Genomic DNA, 22,739 nt, shown 5'->3' with positions numbered 1-22,739 from the left:
TCAAAAAAATCATACCTATGAAATACACAATGTCGTTCAAGCCATTGGAAGAAACACTTAAAGCTAAAATAATGTGTCCAACAATATATTCAGTTTTAATCTTATTTTCCTACAAAAGAAATCTTTAGAATATTAACACAGAAGTTCTCATAGTTTTGAGCTTAGCAAATCTTCCTTTCATTATCTTTTCATTATTTCACATCAGTTTATATATCACATAAATGATATACAAATTTTCTACAATTGTTTTAATATCAAAAATGAATCATTCTATTATTTTGTCTACTGGATTTAGCTAAAGAGCATATCAGTATTATGCACATTTAGAACAAAACAAGATTTACCACTTGAAAACCTGTGAATTCAAAAGTAATCTACCCTATTAAAATTTATTTTTAAAGTAAGAAAAAATATACATACAAATAACAACAGAGGGGTGAGGCAATTTTCTGGTTTTTTCACTTGCCAAAAAAGTGGCAAACCACATTCCTCAATTATACTTAAATAGCTGTAGACCAATTCTCTCTCCCTTCTAGAACGTAAAGTCCATGAAAGCAGGTTTCATACCTCTTACGTTTAACTCTTTATCAACAGTGTTTAAGTTCAGGTAATCAATATTTGCGGAACCAGTAAGTGAGCAAAAATCAATTTATCATCTGAGACTTGGAATGAATTGTACTTAGCCCATAAGAGAGATGCAAAGAAATAGAATATGGTCCCTGCTCTCTTGACACTTAAAATCCACTTATCCACACAGTGCCTAGATCCAACTAAAAACAAGAGCGCAAAACACCAAAGAGAAAGTACCTTGTAAATAGCAGCAAAGCAAAACAGGAGTTCAGAAGAAGGTTAGATCAGAGTAGACCATACTGTTCAGGAAGATTTCAGAGAGGGCAGGACGTGCTGCAGTTTGAAAAATGGAAGCTTTGGATGAGCAAAAAGAAAACTGGAGAGGAACTGCAGGGCACAAAGGAGGAGAAAGAGAAAATACCGTGAAATGAGGAAGGATGTGCAAATGTACGAATTCTCAGTATGTTGGAACCATCTTGACAGATATAGGAGAATTCTTGTTACTGACTAGTGGAGGATAAGGCTAAATGGTAAATTAGGACAATTTTATGAGAGAACTTTGAAGATCAGGCTAGAGACTCCAAATTTCAACCCATAGACAAAAGGGGACCATTGAAGGTTCCTAAGCAAGAGAGTGACAGAGTAAAAGCAATGCCTTAAGAAGATTACTCTGACAATATATGGGACAGATTTGAGGATAACAAAAGCCTCTGCAGTATTCCAGGAATAAGGCTGTAGAGGAATGGATTAAGGCCAGTTTTGGGGAATGGTAAGGAACTGGCAGGAGCAAAAACTACTAAGACTATACCCACTGAGTAGTAAGATACAACGGTTAAGGGAGGAGACCATGAATTCCTGGGTCTAAGAGAAAGAATCTAAAGAGTAATGAGAGGGAAGCCAAGCATGGCTGGATTTGACTGGAAACAACAAGTTAGGGGCAAAATAATGCTTTCAGTTCCAGATATTCACCGTGGTAGAAAACAAAGCATTCAAGAGAGCAGCAGGAAATGAGAAAGAGAGATTTGAGAATGAGGTTATATGTAGAGCTACAGATTCTAGAGTTCTCAAACTATAACAGTTTAAAATCTTCAGAAGGAAGGGAAAGAAACAGTAAAGAGCAGAGACTCAAGATTATTCTACACTATTTAACAAAGTCTAAAAACATATCTGTGGAAATTAACAAAAATAAAACAAAATGGAATGGCTGGCTTTATTAGATAGTTCCAGCCCAGAAGGAATGACTCAAGAAATAAGAATACAATATCTAAGAGATGGCACTCACAAAAACCTTATCCAAAGTTAGTAAACACACAGGGTCTTAGAAAGTAGTGCAAGAAAAGATGAATTTTAAATACTGTTTTTGTTTTTGCTTTAGAGAGAATATATGAAGATATAAACCAGAGGAAAAAACTATCTGAGGAAACTATGAAACTTTTAAACATGTAACTTTCTATTGTATTACTTCACTAAAAAAAAAAAAAGCTAGGACATTTTTCTTTTAAAATGTCTTAATTCTGGAATGTATGTAATGTAAATGCCCATAAAAGACTAAAAGAAAAACATTTTCATCTGCTCCTTATGCTTCATATCAGTTACATTACTCCCCCGATTTTTTCATTAACTGCATTGTTTCTTATTACTGTTTTCTCAGGTTTAGGTCAGTGTCTATGTAAACTAGACATTATATTTTGGTATTTCCTAATTTCAATAAAATATTCCAGTGAGGAAAAAAATCTAACTGGTATTGTACATATCTTTTAAAACATACACACAATCCAATTTGAGACTAATTTACAGGGTGCAGCCTGTAGAACACAGTGTTCATAGGGAAAAGAGAAATTAAGTCTCAAACCCCACCCCACCCACCATTGAGCCTAGAACAGAGAAAAAAGCACAAACTTCAGGAAAAGAGACTTAGAACACCAACCATGAATGTAAATGTATAATAAGGTTTTAAAAAGTTGTTTTCCAGAGTGCACTTTATCTGAAGAACCCTGGGAATAATTTAATTGTGTCAAGATTTAGGGATTCCAGTGGAAAGGGGAAAGCTTTTGAAGGTCTGATCTTCATCACGATACATAAAGAGGAGATATGCTCATTCATCAGCACAAGAAGCACTTGTTCTGATAAGTAAGTGAACGGATGCACTCTATGTGGGTGTCTCACTCTACTAAAAGATATTTAAGCTAATCAATAAGTCAGATATGTTCTTAAAAATGCTAAGTGGTTGTTTATGTGTGTTAGATTTTCTGTATGGCATATTAATGTACTTTTCCTGTATGATATAGTGAACTTAGTGATGATAAATACATGGTGTGTCTGCCGCCTACATTTTTACTGACAGCAAATGGAGTGTAAAACTGGCATTGTAAACTGAAAAGAAAGAAATTAACTTCAGAGGTATGTAGCACTGGTTTCATCTTATGCTTTAATTGCGAAATCTAAACTCTGATGGATTCACTATTAAATTAAGGACACAAGTATATATAAATCAGCAAGTATCAAATATCTACTTAGCTTATTAAAACAAGATACAGGATTAAAAATCATATATTGGTCTTTGTTTAGACTGTCCAAGGAACAAATTAATCCATTTGAATACAAATTATATTTTGTGCTTTGGGGAAAATTCCAGACTACAAATTTAAGTTGAAGAGTAGACATAAATGGTAATTTGGTCTTTAGATACACAAAAAATACAAGATTATTTTCTTCAATTAATGTAGTCTAATAAATAAAAATTTTCAAAAATGTGAAATAAAAGCATTTAAGTATCTACTTTGTTAAAAGACAGCTGTGCTAGTAAAATTGATTCTATAACATAATAACCCACCCCCTCCAAAAAAAAAAAAAATCAGCAGCTATTTAAATGAATGCAATGACCAGCTATTTCTCGGTATTAAATAAAATCTAAAGGTAGAGGGGGAAAAGCCTGTCTTAATTCCTCTTCCTTGCCAAGTAACAGTCTAAGGACAATGTCCAGCACAAGCAGCAGCACAACCTCTGAATTCACCTACTCCCCTGTCACTAAACACTGAAGAAATGAGAATGGCAGGCTGCAATGACCAAAGACTAAAAGAATGATGTAAGCCATCAAACTATAAAACAGGTGGCTCCTTTATCCATAAATAAGGGCAAAAAAGAAATCACATATACTCTCTGAGCTGACTTCTATCAAGTGAGCCACAAAACCATTCATGACCTTTGCAAAGGTGCCAAAGAGAAGCAGGAGAGGAAGTAGAAAAGGAAAAAATGAGACAAAATTTTAAGAGAGGGAGACAGAAACTTGAGTTTGGTCTCAAGTTTTACTATTTGAAATACTTCAATTGGCTACTCAGAAATTGAGTGACCATATAACTATGTCCAAACAGGTTCACTCCCAAGAGTGAAAAGGTGCTGTGGAAGACTGAATAATGCACCAACTCCCTCAAAGATGTCAATGTCTTAATCCCTAGAACCTGTGAATATGTTACCTTACATGGCAAAAGGGATTTTCAAGATGTGATTATAGTCATGGACCTCAAAATGGAGAAATTATCCTGGAATACCCGGGTAGGCTCAACCTAATCACGTGAGTCAGAAAGAAAGATGCTATGGGAGAAGAAGGGTCAGAGAGAAGCAGATGAGAAGGATTCAACTTGCTGTTCCTGGCTGAAAATGGAGGCAGTGATCATGAGCCAAGATACAGCTCCTTATAGAAGTTGGGAATGACTCTTGGTTTATAGGCAACAAGAAAATGGAGACCTAGGCCTTACAACCACAAAGAACTGAATTTTGCCAAAAAACTGAATGAATAGGAAACAGATTCTCTGACATCTTGATTATAGCCTCATGAAACCCATGTTGGACTTCTGACCTACAGAACTGAGTTTAAAATTTTGTGTTCTATTAAACCACTTTAAACCACTAAGTTTGCAATAATATACAAGGGAACAATAAAAATGCAGGGGTGCTAGAAATAATTAAGGCAGGCTAACACGCATACAAAGCACTTTCCCAAGAAATCAGGCTTATGATCACCCTGCTCAGAACTACGACCCACATGCACAACTCACTAGTACATTTTCTGACATAGAATCATTTTATCCAACATAGAATTCAAACCCTTACCTTAACAATGGAGAGTTTTAATCCAAGTCATTTTAAGTTAACATTTGTTAAGTAATTTCTAGGAAAGAATTAAACCCCGTAAGAAGTTGCAAATAGTCATCATGTACCTTTTTCCCCCATAACAATTAAAACTTCATTCCATATATTAATACATACTAGTTTCTCACATTCTGTATTATATCCTTACTTTCTTTTTTTCCTAATAAGATTTTCACCACCTCTGGTAACAATTCAAAAGGAAATAAAATAGGAAAAGGCTTACAAGTCATCCTGAAATGTCCCTTTCCTAAGCATATGAAAAATTATTCACTCTAATTTAGGCAGAGAAGGCCACAGAATATGTTTCGATAAAAGACACAAATGTTATACTTAGGCTGAAATTTAGGCTCTCCTTTAAGATGGGGGAAAATGTTATCACTGAGAAAATAGAGCTACCAGTCTGGATGAAACAGCATTTTATCTTTCAACCCAAGTTACTCCTAAAGAGATCTACATTTTATTAAGCTTGAAAGAATGTAACTTTCCAGAACAATATACTTTGGAATAAAGTCATTCCAAAACTGAATATAAATGCTTCTTTTAATTCAATGTAATTCTCACTGAATTTCATTTAAAATTAAATATAAAATTATAGGTACTATAGAAATTGGTATCAACCAACAATCCATTAATAGATGTGGTGCAGCTCTCCTAGGAACTACAAATTTCATGTTGTACTAGCCCTGGGAAGAATTAATATTATTTCAAGCAATTCAAGAGTCATTAGACCCTAATTTCAAAGCTGTTTAGAATCTAAGTCAAAAGTAGTTATTGTTTAATGTCAAGAAATGTATCTGCTAACCAAATATAATTAGACAAGACTGGGGAGGATGGAGCAGAGGGAGATAAATAAGCAGACTCCCTGCTGAGTGCGGAGCCGTTGGTAGGGCTGGATCCCAGGACCCTCAGATCAGGATCTGAGCCAAAAATCAGGAGTCGGACACGGACACTTAACCTGACTGAGCCACCCAGGCGCCCCAAGAGAGCAAAAGAATTCTTGTAGATCAATGCTTTCATATGTGGAAATACATACCAAACCAAAAACAAATGATAACAAAAATAATGAGCTCACTACTACAAATTAAATATAACTTTCAACAGCTTTCTTACATATCAAACAAAAAGCAACTAGAAAATTTAAGAAAAAGATGACTCCATTGTTTCTACCTGAGCCACTAGAAAGAGGGATCTGCCATCAATAGAAATGGGTAAGACTGCAGGTAAAATAGAAAGATTAGGAAGTCACTTTTTAACATACTGACTTTGAGATGACAATTAGCTCTGTGGAAATGCCAAATATATTAATTAGATATATAAACTTGGAGTTCAGATAAAAGGGCTAGGTTGAATACTTTGGTATTTAAAGACATGAGATTAGATGAAATCACCAATGCAGTGAATGTAAATGGAAAAGATAAAAGGTCAAATAACTGAGCTTTGATGCCCTCCAAAATAAGTAGGTAAGCATAGGAGAAACCAATGGAGGAAAGTGAGAAGCAACCAATGGGGAAGAGAGAACCAAGAAGGCATGATATCCTAGAAAACAAGGAAGAAAGTATACCAAGGAAGAGAGACTTACATCAAATGTTCCAAGTGAGGACAAGGACTGACCACAGGATTTAGCAATGTGGAAGTTACTGGTAACTATGATAAGAGCATATTCAGAATAGTAGCGGTGGAGGCTTTTGCCCTAACTATGATGACTTTAAGAAAGAGAATGGGAAGAGAGAATTGGAAACAGCAAGTACAGACAATTCCTCAGAGAAGTTTTACTGCCAAAAGGAAGAAAAAACTGGGACAAAAATGTGGCCAAAAAAGTGGGATTAAAAAGGGTGTTTTGAGATGGGAGTAATAACAGCATGACTGCATACTGATGGGAAAGCAATAATGAGGGGAACATTAATGAAGCAGGAGAAAAAATTGCTTTGATCCTAATGCACCCCTACGTGATTACTTTTATTATCCCCATTGAACTCAGGGGAGCACAAAAAAGGTTAAATAACTTGCCCAAGATTATACACTGAAATAAGTTGCAAGGCCCTTGGTTTTAATCCCTGTATCATGCTACTTTCTGAGTAAAAGAGAAATCACCTCTACCAGATATTGAAATATATTATTTAAAACTACAATAATTAAAAGAATGGCATAAGAATAGATTTGCCACTAAAATGACAGGCTCAAAGGTATGTGATAATTTAACACTTGATAGATAAAAATTTGTCAGTGAGCTGGGTTAAGTAGATCTCCCTCTCCTTTGCTTCTTATACTAAATAAATGCCAAGTGGATCAAAGATTTAAACATAAGAAATAAAATCATTAAAATAACTTAAAAATATGATGGAATATTTTTGCAATCTTGGAATGTAGCCAAGTAACTAAGAATATTTTTAAGTAATAAATATAACTAAATTTTAAAATTCTGTATAGTGGGGGAAAAAATAAATATGAAATACAAACTTGAAAAATATTTTCATCCTATATAACAAAAAGTAAATATTCTTAATATAAAAAGAGTTTCTAAATATCAATGCAAAAGAAGATTGTTATCCCAATAGAAAAACAAAGGAAATGTTTTTAATTTTTTTTTCAAAAAGGACATAGAACGAGTTATACAAAGAAATACAATTTTAATGAGCGAATTTCCCCCTAACTGGCAAAGATTAAAAATACTGACAATATCTAGCACTGGGAAGAGTATGGTAATTCAAACACTACCATGTACCGCTGGGGAAGAACAAACTAGAGCATCTTATTTAAGACTGAAGGGCAATTTAGAAACATGAATCCAAATTTAAAATGTACTTACTCTCTTATTTCTACAACAATTTTATTTCTAGACTTTATTGATCCTAAAAAGATGAGTTGGACAGGACAGAAATAACATAAAAGGACCCCACTTGGAATACTACTAAATGTCCATTATTAGGGAATTAATTAAATTGTGGTACAGTCACACAATGAAATTTATTAAAAAGCCATTTAAAATGATGCTGTTTCTCTACATTGACACAGGAACTACTGGGGTTTGGAGTACTTTTTACTTTCTTTTTTATACATTTTTGTAGTACTGGTATTTTCTACAAAGGGTCATTTATCATGTTTTTAATAGCTTTACTGAGATACAATGCACATATAATTCATCCATTTAAAGGACACAATTCAAGGTTTTTATATATATATATATATATACTGAGTTTGCAAGCATCACTACAATCAATTTTAGAACATTTTACCCCACCCAAAAAATAACCCCGTATCCATAAGCCATTACTCTCTATCTCCCCCTAAACACCCCCTTCTCCAGGCAACTCTTTTTTTTTAAGATTTTATTTATTTATTTGACAGAGAGAGAGAGATAGCCAGCGAGAGAGGGAACACAAGCAGGGGGAGTGGGAGAGGAAGAAGCAGGCTCCCAGGGGAGCAGGGAGCCTGATGCAGGGCTCGATCCTAGGACTCCAGGATCACACCCTGAGCCGAAGGCAGACGCTTAATGACTGAGCCACCCAGGCGCCCCTCCAGGCAACTCCTAATCAACTTGCTGTCTCTATAGATTTGCCTATTCCAGACATTTCATATAAAAGGAATCATGCAATATGTAGCCTTTACTGACTGGCTTCCATGTATGATTTTTCTTTATTTTTTTTTTAATTTTATTTATTTGAGAGAGAGCAAGAGCAGGGAGAGGGGCGGAGGGAGAAGCAGACTCCCCGCTGAGCAGACAGCCTGATGCAGGGCTCAATCCAAGGACCCTGAGATCATGACCTGAGCTGAAGGCAGATACTTAACCAACTGAGCCACCCAGATGTCCCCCACCTATGATTTTTAAAGCCATTTCCATTTCAGAAATAAAAAGGTAACAAAACAATCAATTCACATAATTTTCCCAATTAAAAATGAACATACGCAAATATTCTAAATTATTTTATTATTAGCTAACACACAAAAAACACAAACTATATTTAACTAAATCTTTTCTAACAGACTCAATATTCAAGTAAACATTATGTAACAAAACTCTGATAATTCTATGGTTAGTAAAGAAATTGAGATTAACCTTTAATATTTAATACCACTTACAACTAGTTACTATGTTTTTTCAACAAGTGACAGGTAACACCAAAAAACTTCCAAAATAATACACCAAGAATCACATGCCATTAGTACATTTTTTTATATCAAGTAAATTTCTCAAGTAAATAAAAATTATTCCTACAGATCAGAATTATATATTGAATGAAGATAAAAAGTATTCTGATGCGCAGGCTCCATTTTCTAGCTATACACACATACACAACTATATAATTACATATATATATACATATATATATAAAACTTGCTATTACACTTATTACATCAAACTTGGATAACACTAATATTTAGACCTATTCCTAATCATTCCTATGTGTCTATGTGCATATTACATTATTACTAAGGGAGAAAAGCCAGATTGGGGGTAGGGGGAAGTTTGGAGAACAATTTGACAATATCTAGTATGGCTGAATATGTGAAATTTCACTCCCCAGAGGAAGTATATATGTGTACAAGACAACTGGTATATAAATGTATGTCTGCTAAGAGTTTGTTGACAGTGAAAATTACAAACAGCCTAAATGTTCATCAACAGAATGAGCAAATTATGTCAGTAAAACTCCATAGTAATATTTCCCATGATAAAACTCAATGATAATATTTCCCCATAATAACAGAGGCTATTTTCTACCCATTTCTCAAATAAAGCTAAAACTCTTATTTTCTGTGGAATGGACTCAGAAAATGATAACCTTGTGACAACCTGAGAATTTCTGAGATCAGTTTTCAGTCAGTGGTATTAAGTATAAGTTTCAAGGGGCTCCTGGGTGGCGCAGTCATTAAGCGTCTGCCTTCGGCTCAGGGCGTGATCCCAGTGTTATGGGATCAAGCCCCACATCAGGCTCCTCCGCTATGAGCCTGCTTCTTCCTCTCCCACTCCTCCCTCTCTCGCTGGCTTTCTCTCTCTCTGTCAAATAAATAAATAAAATCTTAAAAAAAAAAAAAAGCATAAGTTTCAAAATCCTTACCATTGTATCTTACATGACATTATAGAGGACTAAAAACACTGATTTTTCAATAACCTCACAATAACACAACCCTACGTTTTTCACAGTTGAATTTTGGAAAGCCATTTTTCAATATCAAGGCTGAAATTATCCTATATTCATTCAATGACATACCCTAAAGCAGTGAAAGGGAATACATAATAGCTGTATATATCAACAAGAATAAATCTCAAAAACAAAACACTAGAGAAAAATTTAAGTTATAAAAAGGTATGTATAATAAGAAAAAGATAATAACAAACGTTGGTGAGGATGCAGAGAAATGGGAACTCTCATACATTACCAATGAGAGTATATAATGCTGCAGCCACTTTGGAAAATAGTTTAGCAGCTTCTTAAAAAGTTAAAAAATTAATGTATCAGATGATTCAGCAATTCTCCTAAGTATCTACTCAAGGGAAATGAAAACACACATCCACACAAAGACTTAAATACAAATGTTCTTAAATTTATTCATAATAGTAAAAAATTGAAAAGAAGCTAAATATTCATGGAAATGGATTGCAATCAGTGAATATACTGACAAAAATAATGATAATGCAGTAATATTCACCAATAAAAGGAAATGGACTATAGATACATGCTACAAAGTAGACATACCTCAAAAACATGCTCACTGAAAAAAGTCAGATACAAGAGACCAAATACATTATTTCATTTACATGAAATATCCAGAAAAGGCAAAGCTATAGAGGCAGAAAACAGACTAATGGTTGCCTACAGCAGAACGAATGAAGATTAACAGTTACTGTGCAAGAGAGATTATATTCAAGTGATGACAACATTCTACACCTGATTCATGATGATGACTGAACAACCTGGTGAGTTTACTAAAATCTCAATGATTTGTACATTTGGAAAGGTGAATTATATGATATGTAAAATATGTCTCAAGCTTATTTTTTTAAAGGGATATGTATACAATAATTCCATTTATCTAAAATTTAATAAACAATATGTTATTTATGGTATAAGAGCAGTACATAGGCACATATACCAAACTCAGAATAATAGCTGCTTTTTTGGGAAAGAGAGAGGACAAAGGAACGAGAGTGGAACTTGAGCAATATCTATAATAATCTTATTTCTTTTTTAAAAAATGAGAGATCAAAGCAAGGTGGGTATATACCATTATTTTCTGCACTTTTACCAAGTTTGAAATGTTTCACAATAATTTTTAAATTAGAACATAAAGGAATCAAAGAGTAGATAAAGAATACAGAAGCAAACATTCAAATGGAGTTAGCTAGATGTACCTTCAAAATGGAAAATATAATCACAATCAATCAGATCTATAAAGTTACATTACAAATAAATCAATACTGATTAAGCAACTCCTATGTATAAGTTCATATGAGATACAGCAATGCATAAAACAAGGACTCTGTTTATCATGAAAGCTTAGGAAATAAGTCTACAAATACAGCAGAAAGCCTAGGACGGTAAGTCAGAGAACTTGGTTTTGAGACAGGACTATGAAATTTGGGAAACTCACTAAAGCTTAGTTTCCTTCAAACTTTAGTTTCCTCATGTGTAAAGTGAGATGATAATGGTTATACAGGATTGTTGTTGAGTATTATACAGATAATAAAGTGAAGCTTAAAGCTTCACTGCCAGAATGCGTAATAAGTACTCAACAGATATTAATTCCTTCCTAGTCAAGGGACTGTTGTGTGGATTAAATGAGATGGATGGTTGAGGCGCCTGGGTGGCACAGTGGGTTGAGCATCTGACTCTTGGTTTTGACTCAGGTTGTGATCTCAGGGTCATGAGACTGAGCCTGCTATCAGGCTCTGAGTTCAGTCGAGTCTGGTTAAGACCCTCTCCCTCTCTCGGTCTGTCCCTCCCCCCTACACAAGTGTGCTCTCTCACATAAATAAATAAATCTTTAAAAAATGAAAAAGTAAATAAAATAAATGAGATGGATGGTAAACCACACTAGAGAAAGTGTTAAATCACTATCAAAAGATCATTATATACTATCATAAAATCATTATAAGACTAAATTTATTTAGTGGCAAACAAATAATAAGTAAAAAGAATATGAACCGTTAAATTCAGGAAAAGCTTTAAGGAAGAGTAAATGTCCTCAAAAGACAGGTAGACATTAGCTTTGTGGAAATGAGATAGAGAAGAGATCAGAACTAAACAAGAGAAATTATAGGTCTTCTGAACAAGTTCCATTCTATCAGAGACTAGATATTTAATGCTATGATTCATTTAGGTTTTGAAATGCAGAGAAATATATTCTTCCCATGTAGAAAGAAACATTAAACAGTTCATAACTGCATAACATAGTCTGTGTTTCTCCACCCCAGCTGTACCTTAGAATCACCTAAAGATCCTTCAAGAAACAATAATGTCCAGGGGCGCCTGGGTGGCGCAGTCATTAAGCGTCTGCCTTCGGCTCAGGGCATGATCCCGGCATTCTGGGATCAAGTCCCACATAGGGCTCCTCGGCTGGGAGCCTGCTTCTTCCTCTCCCTCTCCCCTGCTGTGTTCCCTCTCTCGCTGGCTGTCTCTCTGTCACATAAATAAATAAAATCTTAAAAAAAAAAAAAAAGAAAGAAAGAAAGAAAGAAAGAAAGAAAGAAAGAAAGAAAGAAAGAAAGAAAAAGAAACATTGATGTCCAGACCTCAGCCCCAGAGATTCTGACTAAACCAGCCTCTACTGAGCAGGGAGCCTGATGTGGGGCTTGATCCCAGGACCCTAGGATCATGACCTGAGCCAAAGGCAGGCACTTAACAGACTGAGCCACCCAGGCACCCCATTAGTATGTTTCAAATATGTAGCCAGGATGAAGACCGTGCTCCACTCCAAAATTCTTACTCTAATCCTTAAATTACTGGCTGACTGAACATTGAATGTATCTTCCCCACAACATATTTTTTAAGAAGTATTTTTTTGTACTTAGTATAAGCATGACTAATTACAAATATCTAAAATTACCTGACAAGAAAAAAATTGTCTACTAAATTTTCTTCTTTTTAAATATGCTGAGATCCTCCAATATTAAGTATAGAAACTGGTTCATAATAGGTACTCAACAATCATGAATGAATTAGTCTTTCTCAATTTTGACAGTTAACTTTATGTGTCAACTTGGCTAGGTCACAGTCAAACATTCTAGATGTTTCTATAAAGGTATTTTTTAGATGAGATTAACATTTAAATCAACAGACTTTGATCGAAGCAGATTACCCTCCTTAATGTATGGGTGGGCCTCATCAAACTGGTTGAAAGCCTTAATTAAAAAAAGAACTGATATCCCTCACAGAAAAGGTAATTCTGCCAGCAGAGGGCCTTTGGACTCCAGTTCTTGCCTCCTGGCCTACCCTGTAGATTTTGGACTTACCAGCCTCCACAATCACATGAGCCAATTCCTTAAAATCTCCCTCTCTTTACCATCCCCTCAACACACACCTTTTATTGATTATGTTTCTCTAGAGAATCCTAATACGTCAACCTTACCAATGTATTGGATTTAGACTGCAAGATACAACCTATTCCTCATCCCTAACCAAAGATAACTTTTTGAGTATATATTTATCAGAGGAGAGTTGTCCAAAAATGAACTCTAGTAGTATCTTAAAAAGGTTTCCTGATAGAATATTTCATTAAAAAGGTATTGGGGGGATCGATTTTGTTGTGCTAAATTCAAGTGTGTTTAAGTACCCTTAAAAGGTTACTGAATTGCTAGCACACTTACCAAAACTAAGACAGGAAGTAAGATCTCTTAATCCTGGGCTACCTCACATTCTAAACATGAAAGAAAAAGGCACAGAACTTTTGATAATCACCCCAAACTCTATTCCAACAACAGCAGGTAAGTTTCTTCACATGGAAACTCTGTGAGACAATCAGCTCACTGAAGCTGAGAACATTGAAAAACTGCTTTATGGCTAAGCAAGGAAGTATGCCATGACCTGACCTCTGCAATAAGCATAGCAAAGAGGATGCCCTGAAGCTACATATTTGCCATGCCTGCTTTGGTCAATTCTACCCTCTCCTGAGGAAAAGTCATACAACCAGCCCTCTTCCCCATCAAGGTGAAGTAGCTACAGAGGAGTATAACACAGGGGATATAAGGTATAGGGGTATGGGAGATTGCTGAATCCATACAATAGCATAAATGCCAAATTCCACACTTCCACAAGTATATCTCCTGACTCCCTCGGACTTTATACAGTTAGAACTTTCTTATTAAGGCAGGTGCCATTTGGTATAGTTAAGGCAGATAATCATTTTTTAAAAATCAATTTAAGAGAATTAGTTAACTGAATTAAGGTAAATAATAAAAACTGTCTCAAAGATCTTTTTAAATTATGATCGGGAATCTCAGATCTGGCCAAAACATTCTACCCAAAATTTCTTCTTAATGAGCTTCTTTTAAAATTTGGCTAATGTGAAAGTTAGGTCTTAGGGCTGAGCGGGACAATGTTATCAGAAAGAGAAGTATAAAACTTTGAAGACAAAGGAAAGAAAACTTAATGTCTAAGAATAAGATAATTTAGTCACAAAACCTTTTTAAGGATTTTTACAATTAAAAAAAAAAAACAACAGGTATTAGCCATCAAAAACTATTGTTCATTTGATTCTGCCACAGTCCAAGTTAAAAAATGACATTTCTCTTTAAGGCAAAAATCCAACGCACTCTTCTCAAACAGAAAGGAAATATTTTGACATATGTTTTCTCAAAGAAAGAACTATGGGAGTTTCATTATTTCTATGTCTAGAATAATGTTATCAATTAGATGTTATTAAGCCCCTACTATGTGAGATTCTTTTAAAGAAATGAAATACACTAGCTGCAGGGTAGTCTTCCAGGAAGTAAAAAAAATCCAAAAACAATCCCTGCCTAAAAGGTGAGTGACATAATCCCACACCACACTGTACCATTCCTATGCTTTCATTTATTACTTATCTTGACAATTATTAAGAGTATGTAAATGAGGGGTGACTGGGTGGCTCAGTCAGTTGGGTGTCTGCCTTTGGCTCAGGTCATGATCTCAGGGTCCTGGAACTGGGCCCCAAGTCAGGCTCCCTGCTCAGTTGGGAGCCTGCTTCTTCCTCTCCCTCTGCAGCTCTCCCTGCTTGTGTACTCTCTCACTCAAATAAATAAATAAATAAAATCTTTTTTTTTAAGTATGTAAATGAAATTATCGTATGTAATTAATATACTTTATGCTGCCATGGAAGGAATGTTAAAAAGAAATCCATCTAGAAAGACAGTTAAGGTCTTACTACTGACGTATTTTCAAGTGGGTTATTATTTTTGAGAACAACAGGGGTCCTATCAAGTAGCCAACTACTTTTTTAAAGGGCCAAAGTAATACCTCCAGTCCAAGGGAAATCCAATAATACCACTAAAAAAATTATCCACAGGGTGCCTGGGTGGCGCAGTGGGTTGAACATCCGACTCCTGGTTTCCACCCAGGTCCTGATTTTAGGGTCTTGAGATCAAACCCCACTATCAGGCATCATGCTCAGTGAAGACTCTGCTTAGAACTCTCTCACCCTCTCCCTCTGTCCCTCCCCTCTGCACACACTCTCTCTCAAATAAATCTTAAAAAAAATAATAATAAGTCCAGGGGCGCCTGGGTGGCTCAGTTGTTAAGTGTCTGCCTTCGGCTCAGAGCATGATCCCAGGGTCCTGGGATCAAGCCCCGCATCGGGGTCCCCGCTCTGCTGGGAGCCTGCTTCTTCCTCTCCCACTCCCCGTTTGTGTTCCCTCTCTCGCTGGCTATCTCTCTATCTGTCAAATAAATAAATAAAATCTTTAAAAAAAAAAAATTCAAAACTTCAAAAAAAAAAAATTCTAAAAACACACAAACTACATTCTGTGCATCATCTACACTCTCTGTAGACGGTGGCTATGCAGCATGCATAGTGGTTAAGAACATTATTTCCAGGGCTGAAAAGCCTGGGTTTGAATCCTGGCTCTAAGGTTTTAGGGAAAATTACTTAACATTCTCTGAGCCTCAGCTATTTCATCTGTAAAGCAGGGACCTAACTCATACAGTAGTTGGGAAGATTAAATGAGATTATCTGCATAAAATGCTTAGAACTGTGCCTAGTACTTAATGGCTCAATCACTTATATTTGCTACCTACATTCCCTACCTCTTCCTCCCATTTTCCCTCTCCCTCCTCTTCCCACTACTATTACCACCGATCCTTCTGTATTCTTTTCTTTCCAATGTAATAAGGCCACCTTTGCAACATTTCTTGGCATCTGCTTCCCAGAGCATTTTTTTCCTTACACAGTTTGCTGGAATATTTTATTTGTGGCTGGCTCTGACTTTATGTTAATTGTGCTTTTTGTTTCCTGCAAAAATGCAGTGCCTCACTATTGCTGTATTTAGAATTGTAAATTTCAAAATCTATAAATAAAAAGTTAAAATAAATAATTTTACAGGAAGCTAGTCCTGATTATAAATGCAGACTAATGACTTTTTTCCCCAGCAAAAGAATAAAAAGAAGTGATTTGAAATAGCCCAAAATCTGTTGCTTGTAAATAGTATTATATAGTATTGCCTTTTTTATTGGTTCAAAATTAGGTATTATTAATTATTAAGACCTCAATGAATTAGTTTGTATAAGTTTTAGGTTTGTGATATAAAAATCCTATAAAACTGCAAATTTGATTAACCATGTTTTAACATCTAAATTCTTTTATATTCTTATTTTTCCAATACTACAAACTCACAACACCCTTTCACGGGCATTTTCTCATCAGAAAATCAAAGCCAACTAACGAAGCATGACCACTGTGTTCTAGGCACAATGCTCAGCATATCTCCAGGAGGCAACTGTTCACAGCAGATTTGAAGTAAAGTTAGACAACCAGCCCTGGTGCTAGATGTGATTGTACATATTATCATGTTTAGTTGATGTAATCCTCACAAACCACATAAGGTAGAGAGTTATTCTTAATTTCAACATTTTATAGATGAGAAAAAATATATATTCAGAAAGACATATTGACTTGCTCAAGATCAGAGAGACAGTACCTGGCAAACACAGGACCCAAACCATGGCCACTCCCCCATCAACTTTCCAATTTGCCCTAGATTTTAAACTAAAATGAATTATAATACTAAAACCACATATTTTTAATAGAAAGCCTATATTCCTCATTGAAAATAAATGAAAATGACAAATATTTTCTTCCACCCAGTATTAATGGTTACATTAGAAACAATAAAAAAAGCAAAAGATTAAATGAGACTTAAAGCAATTTTAGTTTCCTATGGACATTCTGTAATACTTAAGTGTGGAAAAAATTAACCTTCCCTTATGCCCCCACCCAAGTGTGCATGGCTAACCAAATCTACTTCGAAAATGAGATTCACTACCTTCTACAAATGACTCTGAAAGAAGCACTGACTAGGAGAAACGTAACATGCCATGATGGGGAGAAGAGGAATCAATTATTAAACCAGTAAAAACGCGACATTTTTAAAGTATACCTTTGTGTCAAAAAGGGTTGATGAGGTCTGTAAAAACAAACAATCGTAACAATGTAAAATTAGTTATTTAACAAAGCAGAATCTAGTAATTTCAGTATGCATATTCCAATAAATACATGCATATGCATTACTCCAAAGAGTAGGTTTTAAGCTGGCTAATGACACACTGGCTATATCATTAAATTCTCCTTTTGATGTACATAATACTCAAAACTATACTTTGGAAATATTTTCGGGCTAGAATAAGTTTTACAAGACTGCTAAGAATTATATCCCAGAAACAGGAGAATTCTTTATTCCCTCTCCCTACTCCCTAATTTCAACTTCTCAGGCAAAACACAATCGCAAACTCTGCAAGGAACTTTCTGGGAGCTATGTGTGCCTTCCCATCACCAGAATCCACACTGCTGCTGAAACACAAAGAAACAAACCCAGGTATGGAAATCTTCAGAGTACTAGTAAATTACCAAATATGAAATTTGAGAGGCCTTTAATAGCAAGTACAGATTTGTAGAAAAGAGTTAATTCTCAAAAAAAACTGACACTTTGATGGCCTGGATTCTAAATGTTCAACCCTAAAACTGCATTATTATAGACGTGTGCATTTTACATTTTATATGAAAATCTACCTTACATGGTCTTCAGTATTCATTCATTCAATATTTATTTATAACTAGGCACTATTCTAGATGGAAAAAACTTTTTTAAAAGTAACAGACTCCTTGACGTCAGTTTAGTTTGGTAGTGATATTTGCAACAGTAGGCATAAACCTTTTCTGTGTAAATATAACTAATGGTTTTCCATATATAGATGGTGGCATTATAAATTTTTATTTAGAAAGGCTATTAGGTGGTTCTAATGTCAAATGGATGACAGGTGACTTGCTATGTTTTTAGTAAAATAAAACAGAAAGTTCATCCCATGATCCACTTACTCCCACAGATTTCTTCCTTCATAGCTGAGACCCATCTAAAGTATGGTTTGTATAAAAAAGGACAACTTTCAGAACACTGTAAACTTTTCTTTTACATCTTGGAAACATGGCCACTATTGTCTTTTTTAAATCATAATAAACACATCCCCACAGATACCTCCTATTTGTTCACTTTTTTAAAAGGTTAATTTATTTGAGAGAGACTAAGAGAGAGTGAGTGAGCTAGAGAGAGAGAGCTAAAGAGCATGAGCAGGGGTGAGAGGCAGAGAGAGAGGGAGAAGGAGACTTCCTGCTGAGCAGGGAGCCTAATGCAGGGCTCAATCCAGGGACTCAGGGATCATGACCTGAGCCAGAGGTAGATGTGCCCCGTTTGTTCACTTTTGATATCACTTTTGGATATCATGTATTTCAAATCTTCAAATTCTCCCCATATACTAGTTCACTGAGTATAGCAGAGGCCAATTAACATCTCCATACAATTTAAACAACCTGAGTAACTCTACAATTGTTATTAAAGATGATTACAGGAAACAAATGATGGTCAGCAACACAGTACTGAGCACAACTGGTTACAATAGGAGTCTACCCTAATTTTTGTCCAAGAAACTTATTTTTAAAACCAAAGACACTTACGTCATGGGGCGCCTGGCTAGCTCAGTTGGTAGAAAATGTGACTCTTGATCTTAGGGTCATGAGTTCAAGGCCCACCATGGGCACAGAGCTCACTTCAAAACAAAACAAAACACAACACACTTCATTTATAATTGGGGAGCACCTTTACAGCCTCACAGGATATGCTGAGAGCACTATAGCAGATTTCCAGAAGAAGGGCATTTAAATATGATGTACTCTGAAATAATTTTATGCTTACAGAAAAATTGTAAAAATAGCAGAGTTCCCACATACCGTTCACTCAGGTTCCCCTAATGTTAACATCATATGTAACTACCGTACAGTTATTAAAACATAAAATTAACACTGGTTCTATACTAACTAAATTACTCACAAGTTTTCCACCTGTCCACTAATGCTCTTTTCTTTCTTCTATTTTTTTCTATTTTTCCCAACTTTTCCTATTCCAGGATCCTATCCAGGACCCCACACTGTCTTTAGCTGTCATGTCTCTATAGTCTTCATTCCAATCTGTAACAATTCCTTGTCTTTCATGACCATGATACTTTTGAAAAGTACTATTTTGTAAAACATGCCTCAATGTGGGTCTGTCTAATGTTTTTCTAAGATTAGACAGAGGTTATACATTTTTGGCAATAATATCACATAAGTGATGCTGTGCCGTCTTCTTATCAGATGTTAGCATGTCTTCTTATTGGTGACACTCGCCTAGATCACGTGCCAGCTTTCTCCACTGCAGAGTTACTATTTTTCCTTTTGTGATTATTAAACATCTTGGGGAAATACTTTTAGATAATGCAAACATTTTTCTCCTCAAACTTTCACCTTGGTTTTTTTTGGCATCCACTGATAGATGTTGCCGACAATAACTACTATTATAGTGTTTGCTTCACTGTGGTTTGCTATTTCCTTCAGTCCTTCTACATTTATTAATTGTAATTCAGAAGAATAATGGTTTTTTTTTAAAGATTATTTATTTATTTATTCATTTGAGAGAGAGTGAGCGAGCACAAAGGCAGAGGGAGAGGGACAAGCAGACTCCCCACTAAACAGGGAGCCAGATGCAGGGCTCAATCCCAGGACGCTGAGATCATGACCCGAGCCGAAGGCAAAGAGACACCCAACCGACTGAGCCACCCAAGCACCCCAGAAGAATAGTTTTTTAACTACATCAAATACCAACATCTCAAAAAATTATCAAAAGCCAAAACCAAAACAAGACAAAACCCAATAAATATAATGGACAGCAGTATTTCATCTTGAGTTATAATGACCTTAACTCCCCAAATTAGATGTCTAGCAGTTCCTTTTTGAAGGATCTGTGTTTGAGTAAGTTGTTAATGACATCTGTCAGCAGCTGTAGTGTTTTGTTTTATATAATTGTAGCCTCATTTTTTATTGCAAGTAATGCATCATGATGCATATTTAAGGTTTTCCAAATAAAGAGTCTTGAGCAATCTATTTTAAAGTAGCTAATACCACAGCACATTTGAGGCTAAGGGAAAGCATTCCTTGGGAACCAAAACAATGAGGACAGCAAATATTCTGCCCCTGCAAATCTAATCTCATTCCTCAACCTGAAACCTCACCACATGAGCATAGTTATACTGGTAAGGACAGATTTCTTAGAATGGTGAATTTCAAAGCATTGCTTTTCAAGACTCTATTATTCCTATGACAGGATTAGGATCTGCAAACATGAAATAAAACCTTATTCACTTACTCTTCCACAAAAAGAGAACCCGTCAATCTAATGCTAAAAGGCTTCAAGCTTATTTCTAAACATTTCAAAAAATGCCTTATTTATCAAAACTTTATTCTTCTTGTTTGTTCATTAAATATTGCGGTCTTACACTGAGGTCAAAAAGTGTCAACCAATTATGGTGTAAGAGAAGTACTTTTTAAATCTAAAGCTACCCAGAATACACAGAATTATTTTAATAGGCAACAATACACTACTGTGTATTCCCAAGTATATTCAACCATTACAAGCATACCTGTTTAAATCAAGTTCTTCAAACTAAAGCCCCAGTAAACTAACAACTAGGACCGTGTCTGGCATATAGCAAATAATCTTTAAGTATTTTTTAGTGAATAAGTCAGTGATGAACAATACATATACAATGGTCCATAATTCCTTGTGGACTACATCCATTGCAGGCTGAGTTCAAGCATACCTCTTCTTCTGCACATTCAGAAATCCATACATTTTAATTATTTCTTAAGAAAGACGTTAAAATGACTTAGAATATAATCTAAATGACATGGAAATAACATTCTTGAAGTTTATCACCCCAAAACTACAATATATTTGTAAAGGATATCAAGTCATTTTTTAAAGTGATTTATTTTCATAATGGATATCTAGGTGATAAAAATAGATGAGAAAACAGGAAATCCCACTCGTATTTCTAATCTTACAAATTACTGCCATGATGAGTCCTGGAATCTATTGCAGGATCATACCTGTAGGATTTATGTTGACTTCATTTCTGGTTGTAAACCTTAATTTATTTAAACACACACACACACACACACACACACACACACACACAATACCTTGGTCTAAAGCACGGCCATGAGCAAGATTTTGTTTAAAAGTCTCTTAACTAGATAAGAGATAAGATAGATACTGGATAAGTCATGGTGGTCATTTTCTGACAGGTGCATAGTGAACTTACAATACACCTAAATTTGTATTTCCATATTATTTCAAAATAAAAATTACTTTAATAAAGAATATTGCTAGCTTGTGCTTTAAAACATTACTTGGTATTCCTGGAAATGCATTTTAGACTACAGTGGGGAGAGGAAATTGGTTAGCATTGGTGAATCTATGCTTCAGAAAGAAAACGCAGTAAACCACTTCATATTCTCTCAGATCCCAAATGACCAGAGGATAATTCTAACCAGCAGGGGGAGATAAGGAGGAGAGTAGTAAGACAAAGAACAGGCTACAGGCAAGAAAAGCAGTTATAATTATAGCTGGGAACACGGAATTTGTTAAAGGAAGTCTACTGTATAATTATATTTGAAAATTTAGCAAGATGCCCAGAGGCTGACTCGCAGCTGTCAGGAACTGGTAACTCTACTTCTGTTCATGCAGCGACCACTTCGGCTAGTAAATCCACTATCCAGACGTTACTAGAATTGACATTTGGAGTAAAGGGAAAGATCCCCTCATGAGACACTTTTTTTTCTATAATGGATGAAGGCATCCATTTCCACAAAGTAACCTTTTCTCTTTAGCTTCCTTTTTAGACTTAGCTCTCCTCCATCTTCTCTCCCTCAGAGAACCCAAACATTCTCATAACAAATTATCCAGATGCAAATCTCTTCCCTGAATTCTGACTAGATCCTGAATCAATCTATCTCATACAATTCCAAATTCAGCAGGCTTACAACAAAATTCATTTCCCTCCACTCTCACCATGCCTGGAAACTGTCTTCCAGTGGTACCAACATTCTCTAAGTGGGGAAACTCAAGATTTACCTTTGCTTTCTCTTTCCTGACCTCCTACCCTATATTAATTCAATTCATCAAGTCCTATTAATTTGTCAGTGAAATTCTATCATTCATCAATGAAAGATATGTTGAAGTACTAAGCCCCATAGCACAGAATGTGACCTTATTTGGAAATAGGGTCTTTACAGAGGTAATCAAGTTAAAATGAGGTCATTAAGGTAGGTCCTAATTCAATACAACTGGTGTCTTTATAAAAAGGGGAGATCTAGACACGGAGACAGACACTCACAGAGGGAAGATTATCTAAAGACACACAGGGGAAACATGACCATCTAATGGGAATGATGCATCTAAGCCAAAGAACACCAAGGACTGCTTAGCAAACACCAGACGCCAAAAGAGGCAAGGAGGAATTTTC

General features: G+C 35.4%; 1 protein-coding gene across 1 annotated transcript in view; it reads right to left on the bottom strand.

The window, feature by feature from the left end:
• TBC1D5 (TBC1 domain family member 5) overlaps nt 1–22,739 on the bottom strand; it is a 562,848-nt gene that overhangs the window by 458,145 nt on the left and 81,964 nt on the right. The window lies entirely within an intron of this gene.

The sequence above is a fragment of the Ursus americanus genome, chromosome 20 (genome assembly GCF_024610735.1).
Source record: "Ursus americanus isolate L20-20 chromosome 20, mUrsAme1.1.p, whole genome shotgun sequence".
Taxonomy (NCBI): Eukaryota; Metazoa; Chordata; class Mammalia; order Carnivora; family Ursidae; genus Ursus; species Ursus americanus.
This window is presented reverse-complemented; position numbering and strand designations above follow the sequence as displayed.